The sequence below is a fragment of the Macaca mulatta genome, chromosome 10 (genome assembly GCF_049350105.2).
Source record: "Macaca mulatta isolate MMU2019108-1 chromosome 10, T2T-MMU8v2.0, whole genome shotgun sequence".
In the NCBI taxonomy this organism is placed as follows: domain Eukaryota; kingdom Metazoa; phylum Chordata; class Mammalia; order Primates; family Cercopithecidae; genus Macaca; species Macaca mulatta.
The window spans coordinates 86,277,166-86,286,831 of NC_133415.1; the positions used below are offsets into that span (position 1 = coordinate 86,277,166).

General features: G+C 45.5%; 1 protein-coding gene across 8 annotated transcripts in view; it reads left to right on the forward strand.

Moving 5' to 3' along the window:
• Window positions 1-9,666, forward strand: part of CBFA2T2 (CBFA2/RUNX1 partner transcriptional co-repressor 2) — a 163,406-nt gene that overhangs the window by 22,688 nt on the left and 131,052 nt on the right. The window lies entirely within an intron of this gene.

Sequence of the window (9,666 nt, forward strand, 5' to 3'; positions counted from 1 at the left end):
TGTTTTTGTCAGTTTTGTCAAAGATCAGGTGGTTGTAGATGTGTGGTGTTGTTTCTGAGGCCTCTGTTCTTTTCCATTGGCCTATATATCTGTTTTGGTACCAGTACCACACTGTTTGAACAAAACTCTTAAAAAAAAAGAAAAAGGTTTATGTAAAGAGAAAAGTAACAGAAAAAAGACTGTCTTTCAAAAAGGATTACAGGTGTGAGCCATCACGCCCGGCCATAAACTTTCTATTAAACAGACAAAATGCATAAATCATAAATGTACATTTCAGTGAATTTTCACGAAGTGATCATATCTTTGTAGCTATTATGTATACAGTTCAAGAAATAAAACATTAGGGCATGGTGGTGCATGCCTGTAGTCCCAGCTACTCAGGAGGCTGAGGTAGGAAGATCACTTGAGCCCAGGAGTTCTGAGGATGCAGTGAGCCATGATCATGCCACTGCACTCCAGTTTGGGCTACAGAGCAAGACCCTGTCTCAAGAAAAAGAAGGCTGGGCACAGTGGCTTATGCCTGTAATCCCAGCACTTTGGGAGGCCAAGGCAGGCAGATCACTTGAGGTCAGGAGTTTGAGACCAGCCAGGCCAACATGTGAAACCCTGTCTCTACTAAAAATACAAAGATTAGCTGGGTGTGGTGGAGTGCACCTGTAGTTCCAGCTACTTGGGAGACTGAGGCGGGAGAATCGCTTGAACCCAGGAGGGGGAGGTTGCAGTGAGCTGAGATCACGCCACTGCACTCCAGCCCAGCGACAGAGCGGGACTCCGTCTCAAAAAACAAAAATTAGCTGGGCATGGTGGTGTGCACCTGTTAATCCCAGCCTCTCGGGAGGCTGAGGCAGGAGAACCCTTTGAACCTGGGAGGCAAATGTTGCAGCAAACCAAGATCGGGCCACTGCACTCCAGCCTGGGCGACAGAGTGAGACTCCTTCTCAACAAAAAAAGAAAGTAAAAGAATATGTTAACAGCAACTATTTCGGAAGCCCACCTCCTTATTTGCAAGTCACTGTCCCTCCTTCTTCCAGGGGTAACCACTATCCTAACCTCTATTACCATTCATTAGTTTTGCTCTGTTCTTTTTGAACTTTATATAGAGTCATATAATGTGCATTCTTCCATATCTGGCTTCTTTTGCTCAACAGTAATGATACATGTTCTTGTGTTAGTAGTAATAGTCCATTCTCATTTCTGTCTAGAGTTTTATTACAATGATATACCACAGTTGGTCCATTCTGCTGTTGATGTATATTCTAATTGTTTCAGTTTTTGACTATTAGGAATAAAGCTGCAAGGAACATTCTTGTATGTACATATGTATGTCTTTTTTTTTTTTTTTTTGAGACAGAGTCTCGCTGTGTTGCCCAGGCTGAAGTGCAGTGGCACGATCACTGCAAGCTTTGCCTCCCGGGTTCACGCCTTTCTCCTGCCTCAGCCTCCCGAGTAGTTGGGACTACAGGTGCCTGCCACCGCCCCGGCTAATTTTTTGTATTTTTAGTAGAGACAGGGTTTTACTGTGTTAGCCAGGATGGTCTCGATCTCCTGACTTCATGATCCACCCGCTTCGGCCTCCCAAAGTGCTGGGATTACAGGCGTGAGCCCCTGTGCCCGGCCATGTATGTATGTCTTTTTGTTGGGTGTATGTTTAGGAGTGGGATTGGAGGGACATACAGTATAAATATGTTCAGCTTTAGTAGATGTTGCTACTGTCAAAAAGTTTTCTAGAGTTGTATCAGCCAACGCTTGCATCAGCAGCCTGTGAGAGTTCCATTTATTATGCATCCTCTCCAGACTAACAACTTGTTGTTGTTAGTATTTAACCTTTTTGAAGAGCCTCTGCTTCATGAGATAGGTATAAGGCATACAGTCGTGAAGAAAACAGTGCTGCTTTGTAGACCTTAAATTTTTTTTTTTTTTTTTTTTTGAGACAGAGTCTCACTCTGTCTCCCAGGCTGGAGTGCAGTGGCGCGGTCTCAGCTCACTACAACCTTCACCTCTCAGGTTCAAGCGATTCTCCTGCCTCAGCCTCCCAATTACAGCTGGGATTACAGGCACCCACCATCACGCCTGTCTAATTTTTGTATTTTTTATTAGAGATGGGATTTCACCATGTTGGCCAGGCTGGTCTCGAACTCCTGACCTTGTGATCTGCCCACCTTGGCCTCCCAAAGTGCCGGGATTACAGGTGTGAGCCACCGCGCCTGGCCAGATTAGGCGGGGCATGGTGGCGGGCGTCTGTAATCCCAGCTACTTGGGAGGCTGAGGCAGGAGAATCGCTTGAACCCAGAAGGCGGAGCTTGCAGTGAGCTGAGATCGCGCCACTGCACTACAGCCTGGGTGACAGAGCAACACTCCGTCCCAGAAAAAAAAAAAAAAAGAAGAAGAATGTTGTACCTGTTTAATATATTTAGGTGTTGATAAGTACTTGCTATTTTTCGGTTTTTGTTGTTGTTTCGAGAGGGGGTCTGTTGCCCAGGCTGGAGGGCAGTGGTGCGATTGATCTCGGCTCACTGTGGCCTCTGCCTCCCAGATTCCAGCAATTCTCCTGCCTCAGTCTCCTGAGTAGCTGGGATTGCAGGCTCCAGCCACCATGCCCAGCTAATTTTTTTGTATTTTTAGTAGAGAGAGGATTTTACCATGTTGGTCAGGCGGGTCTCAAACTCTTGACCTCAGGTGATCTGCCTGCTTTGGCCTCCGACAGTGCTAAGATTACAGGCGTAAGCCACTGTGCCCTGCCTTTGGGTTTTTTTTTTTTTTTTTGAGTCAGAGTCTCACTCTGTCACCCAGGCTGGAGTGCAGTGGTGCGATCTCAGCTCACTATGACCTCCACCTCTCAGGTTCAAACGATTCTCCTGCCTGTGCCTCCCCAGTAGCTGGGATTACAGTTGTGTGCTACCACGCCGAGCTAATTTTTGTATGTTTAGTAGAAACGGGGTTTCGCCATGTCTGCAGAGGAGCAGTCCAGGCAAAGGGAATAGTGGGTATCAAGGCCCTGAGGTAGGAACATGCTTGATAAGTTTACAGAGCACCAAGGAGGCTAGCATGGCTGGAGCAGGGGATGGAGTGAAAAGCTGATGTCAGGGAGGTAGATGGGGGCCAGAGCACACAGAGCATTTGGGGTCATGGTAAGGATTTTGGATTTTCTGAATGAAATCAGAGTTTTGAGCAGGATATCCCCTTTACCTTTTAAAGAGATTGCTTTTATTTATTTATTTTTTTTTTTGTTTAAGACAAAGTCTCGCTCTGTCGTACAGGCTGGAGTGCAATGGCGGGGTCTTGGCTCACTGCACCCTCTGCCTGCTAGGTTCAAGTGACTCTCCTGCCTCAGCCTCCCGAGTAGCTGGGACTACTGGTGCCTGCCACCACACCCGACTGATTTTTTAATTTTTATTAGAGATGGGGTTTCACTGTGTTGGCCAGGCTGGTCTTGAACTCCTAGCCTGATGATCCACCCGCCTCGGCCTCCCAAAGTGCTGGGATTATAGGCGTGAGCCACGGCACCCGGTCTAAGAGATTACTTTTAGAGAAAACACCTAGTGAATCAAGGGAGGAGGTCGGAATGTGAATTAAGAAGTTACTGTTGGCCGGGTTTGGTGGCTTATGCCTGTAATCCCAGCACTTTGGGAGGCTGAGGCGGGTGGATCGCCTGAGGTCAGGAGTTTGAGACTAGCCTAGCCAACATGGTGAAACCCCGTCTCTACTAAAAATAGAAAAATTAGCTGGGCGTGGTGGTGGGTGCCTGTAGTCCCAGCTACTTGGGAGGCTGAGGCAGAAGAATTGCTTGAAACTGGGAGGTGGTGGTTGCAGTGAGCTGAGATCACATCACTGCACTCCAGCCTGGGTGACACAGCAAGTCTCTGTCTCAAAAAAACAAAAAAAAGTGTGCCACCGACACCAGCCTAGGTGACGGAAAACACGTGTCCTTGGCCAAATAGTGGTATCCTGCTCAATGAAGGATAATGTTATTTATGCTATAATATCTATTATTTATTCTATAGTGTTCTGCATTGACACTATAGTTTTTTATTTTTAATTTGAGATGCAGTCTCACTCTGTCATCCAGCAAGGCTGAGGCAGGTGGGTCAGAGACCTCAACAAGTTCAAGGCCAGCCTGACAAACATGGCAAAACCCTGTCTTTACTAAAAATACAAAATTAGTCAGGCATGGTGGCATGTGCCTGTAATCCCAGCTAATTGGGAGGCTGAGGCAGGAGAATCACTTGAACTCAGGAGGCAGAGGTTGCAGTGAGCCAAGATTGCGCCATTCCACTCCATCCTGGGCCACAAGCGCGAAAATCCATGTCAAAAAAAAAAAAGGGAATGTCTTATCATTACTTTCCTAAAATATCTTTCAAAAATTACAGTGTCGAGAAGGCTCATGCCTGTAATGCCAGCCCTTTGGGAGGACAACACAGGAGGATAGTTTGAGACCATCCTGGGCAAAGCAGCAAGAATTCGTCTCTACAAAACATTAAAAAAAATTAGCCAGTAGCGCACCTGTATCCCAGTTACTCAGGAGGCTGAGGCAGGAAGCTAAGCCCAGGAGGTTGAGGCTGGAGTGACCTGTGATCATGTCACTGCCCTGCAGCCTGAGACAGAGCAAGACCCAGCCTCAAAAATATAAAAATAAATTCAAAAAATGAACAACAATTTAAAAACTACAGTGTGAGACGGGCATGGTGGCTCACACTTGTAGTCCCAGCACTTTGAGAGGCCAAGGCAGGCAGATCACCTGAGGTCAGGAGTTGGAGACCAGCCTGGCCAACGTGGTGAAACCCCATCTCTACTAAAAATACAAAAATTAGCTGGGTGTGTGGTGGTGCATGCCTGTAATTCCAGCTACTCAGGAGACTGAGGCAGGAGAATCCCTTGAACCTAGCAGGCGGAGGTTGCAGTGAGCTGAGAGCGCGCCACTGCACTCCAGCCTGAGCAACAGAGTGAGACTCCATCTCAAAATATAAAAATAAAAAACTGGCCAGTTGCGGTGGCTCACTCCTGTAATCCTAGCACTTTGGGAGGCCGAGGCAGGTGGATCACCTGAGGTAGGGTGTTCGAGACCAGCCTGGCCAACCTGGGGACACCCCGTCTCTACTAAAAATACAAGTATCAGCTGGGCATGGTTGTGGGCACCTGTAATCCCAGCTACTTGGGAGGCTAAGTAACGAGAATTGCTTGAACCTGGGAGGCGGACGTTGTAGTGAGCCGAGATCGTGCCACTGCACTCCTACCTGGGCGACAAGAGGGAGACTCCATCTAAAAAAATAATAAATAAATAAATAAATAAATAAATAAATAAATAAAAAATAAAAAACTATAGCTGGGCGTGGTGGCTCACACCTGTAATCCCAGCACTTTGGGAGGCGGAGGTGGGTGGATCACAAGGTTAGGGGTTCGAGACCAGCCTGACCAACACGGTGAAACCCCGTCTCTACTAAAAATACAAAAATTAGCTGGGCATGATAGTGCATGCCTGTAATCCCAGCTACTCAGGAGGCTGGGGCAGGAGAATTGCTTGAACCCAGAAGGCGGAGGTTGCAATGAACTGAGACTGCGCCACTGCACTCCTGCCTGAGTGACAGAGTGAGACTCCATCTCAAAATATAAAAATAAAAAACTATAGCCAGGCGCAGTGGCTCACGCCTATAATCCCAGACTTCGGGAGGCCGAGGCGGGTAGATCATGAGGTCCAGAGTTCGAGACCAGCCTGACCAACATGGGGAAACCGTGTGCTGGGATTACAGGCGTGAACCACCGCGCCTTGCCAAGACATTCTTTAAAAATGCCTAGCAAATATAGTAAAAAGTAAAAATTCTCTTTCACCTCATCACTGAAAGTTTGTGTATATTTTCACGCTTTTTGGTATACCTTTATACACATCTATAATACTTAAATGCAGTCTTTTTCTAAATGGAATGATACTGTACATAATACTTTGCAGTTTTTATAATTTCCAGTCAGATGGGAAGGCCACAAAACTATTCTAGAAGATCTTTGCTTTAAACAGTAGTAAAGACATTTATCTCTTCTTTTGTTTTAAGTGCCTTGGAACAGATTTTATGAACAACAGCAACATTCAGTATTGATTTGCTCAGTGTTAGTAGTGAGATGCCTTTAATAGTGAGATCACACCTTTCAGAGAACTTTCTACATGCTCTGTAAAAAAAAAAAAGCAGATATGTGATTGACTGCTTCATGATTTTCCCAGGCACCATTCAAATCCTTTTCCCTTTCTCAGAAAGTGCAGAGTCATCCATTTTGGAGCAGTTAGTTCTTGCAGATCTACCAGTTACCTGTGGTTATAGGAGATGATGTTTCTCTCTCTGACAGTGGAAAAAGGAATTCATGAACCTGCCGAAGTTCAGTTCTGTAACTAGACAGAGCTGTGCTGGAAATGAAAATAAGTTCTTTCTGTTATTTATGATGTACAGGAAGAAAAGCTTCAGGTAGATCAAGCTCTCCAGGCCTAAATCCATAGAAGCCTTGCCAATTTTCAGCTCATTATTGCCATCAAGGTATTTTGGTGATTATTCCACTATTGTAAACTAATTCATAGGACAGATTTTTACATTTTGCGTTTTTTTCTCTTTTTTTGAGACAGTTTTGCTCTATTGCCCAGGCTGGAGTGCAGTGGCATGATCTTGGCTCACTGCAACCTCCGCCTCCTGGTTTCAAGCAATTCTCCTGCCTCAGCCTCCTGAGTAGCTGGGACTACAGGTGTGTGCCACCATACCCGGCTAATTTTTTGTATTTCTAGTAGAGATGGGGTTTCACTGTGTGGGCCAGGTTGGTCTCAAACTCCTGACCTTGTGATCCACCTGCCTCGGCCTCCTAAAGTGCTAGGATTACAGGAGTGAGCCACCATGCCCGGCTTACATTTTGCTTTTATTTTTTTTGAGACAGAGTCTCACTTTGTCACCCAGACTGGAGTGCAGTGGTGCAATCTCAGCTCACTGCAACCTTTGCCTCCCAGGTTCAAGCAATTCTCCTGCCTCAACCTCCCAAGTAGTTGGGACTACAGGCGCATGCCACCATGCCTGGCTAATTTTTTTGTATTTTTAGTAGAGACTGGGTTTCACTGTATTAGCCAGGATGGTCTCAATCTCCTGACCTCGTGATCCGCCTGCCTTGTCCTCCCAAAGTGCTGGGATTACAGGCGTGAGCCACCGCACCCCGCCTGCATTTTGATTTTAATGTCTTACTGTTAATGATCATGCACCGAATTCCCATGCTGTTAGTATTTTTCTCAGAATGACAAAGGAATTGAAATGCCATTGTGGAACAAAATTAAACATTGTCAAACAAAATTAAACACTGCTCTAAGCCAGTCTATGGACTAGGTAGATAAGTTGGGAGATAATGAAGTAGGCTCTTGTTGGAGACAGAGCAGACCAAACCAAACCGAAAATGAATTTGTCAGGCCAGGCACGTCACTGCACTTTGGTAGGCCGAGGCGGGCGGATCTCCTGAGGTCAGGAGTTTGAGACCAGGCTGAATGAACATGGAGAAACTCTCTCTCTACTAAAAATATATATTAAAAATACCTTGTGATCTCTTAACCTTGTGATCTGCCCGCCTCAGCCTCCCAAAGTACTGGGATAACAGGCGTGAGTCACTGCGCCTGGCCTGTGTCTCAGTTTTCAAGTAATGAAGGTGAATTCAACTGGTAAATGTAGCTTTATATTAAATAATGATTAAGGAAAGAAAAAATAACATTTGGCCCTCTGTTTCTGTGGGTTTTGCATCCATGAATTCAGCCAACCATGGATTGAAACTATTCAGGAAAAAATATGTATAGATTGTGGCTGGGCACCATGGTTCATGCTTGTAATCCCAGAGCTTTGGGAGGCGAAGGTGGGCAGATCACCTGAGGTCAGGAGTTCAAGACCAGCCCGGCCTACAAGGTGAAACCCCGTTTCTACTAAAAATGCAAAAATTAACCCAGTGTGATGGCATGCGCCTGTAATTCCAGCTATTCAGGAGGCTAAGGTGGGAGAGTTGCTTGAGCCTGGGAGGTAGAGGTTGCAATGAGTCGAGATTGCTCAACTGCACTCCAATCTGGGCGACAGAGCAGCGAGACTCTGTCTCAGAAAATAAATGATTTAAATAAACAATATTAGAGGTATGGGCAAGTTATATGCAAATATTATACCATTTTATGTAAGAGACTTGAGCATTGGCAGATTTTGATATCCACACAGATTTCTCGCACCAACCCACAGTAGATACTCAGGGACAACTGTGTGTACGGTATACACCTTGGTGTGTATTCTAATCATCTGGTAAGCTTGTGAAATGTAGGTTCACCCCCTGGATATTTAAATCCTGGAAGGTCTGGGGTAGGGTCCAGGAATCTTCATTTTCAGCAGCAGGGTTCCTAAATAATTCTCTTAGAGGTAACCTGAAGACTCCTTTGAGGAGCATTGGTGTCTCAGAGGGTGTCTAAACCTGACAAAGATCATCTAAATCTAGTTGGCTGAGCCAGGCGCGGTGGCACACACCTGTAATCCCAGCACTTTGGGAGGCTGTGGTAAGCGGATCACCTGAGGTCGGGAGTTTGAGACCAGCCTGACCAACACGGAAGAAACCCCATCTCTGCTAAAAATAAAAAAGCCGGGCATGGTGGCTCGTCACTGTAATCCTAGCTACTCGGGAGGCTGAGGCAGGAGAATCGCTTGAACGTGGGAGGCAGAGGTTGTGGTAAGCCGAGATCACGCCATTGCACTTCAGCCTGGGCAACAAGAGCAAAACTCTGTCTCAAAAATAAATAAATAAATAAAATTCTAGTTGGCTGAAGAGTTATGGCAAGGAAAAACTATTTTGATATAGCACAGTTTGTGATAAAAGTGATAAATGGAGATAACTGAGAAAGTATTAAGGAAAGAGATTAGTTAACACTCACTGAGGTAGGGAGAAGAGGCAGATGTCTGATTTTATGTTAAACTTGAGGAATATATCTTTCATTTGATTGCCTTTTGTTTTAGATACCTCATAATGCTATATTGTCTTGGTAACCAAGCTCTCATATCTGTATATTTACTGCAGTCCTGGGGCATCTCTAATTTCCAACATATCATACTACTTTTTTGATAAGCCATTGAACTGTCCTGAATTGGCCAGGTTTGGTGGTTCACACCTGTAATCCCAGCACTTTGGGAGGCCAAGACAGGTGGATCACTGGAGGTCAGGAGTTCAAAACCAGCCTGGCCAACATAGTGAAACCTGGTCTCTACTAAAAATACAAAAATTAGCTGGGTGTGGTGGCACGCACCTGTATTCCAAGCTACTTGGGAGGCTGAGCCAGAAGAAGTGCTTGGACCTGGGAGGCAGAGTTTGCAGTGAGCTGAGATCATGCCACTGCACTCCAGCCTTGGCGACAGAGCAAGACTCTGTCTCAAAAACAAAAAAAGAGAAATATCCTAAGTAACTTTTCAACATTGAAACTAACTTCTGGACTATGGCATAAAATCATTTATTACCTCACGAGTGTTTTCGTTTATTTGTTCAGGAAATAATCACTGTTTTTACTTTACACACACACAATTTTCACCTGCCATCACACACACAGACACACTTTCACCTGCCATCTCACACACACACACACACACACACACACACACACACAATTTTCACCTGCCATCCCAGGTAGTTTACCAATATTGATGA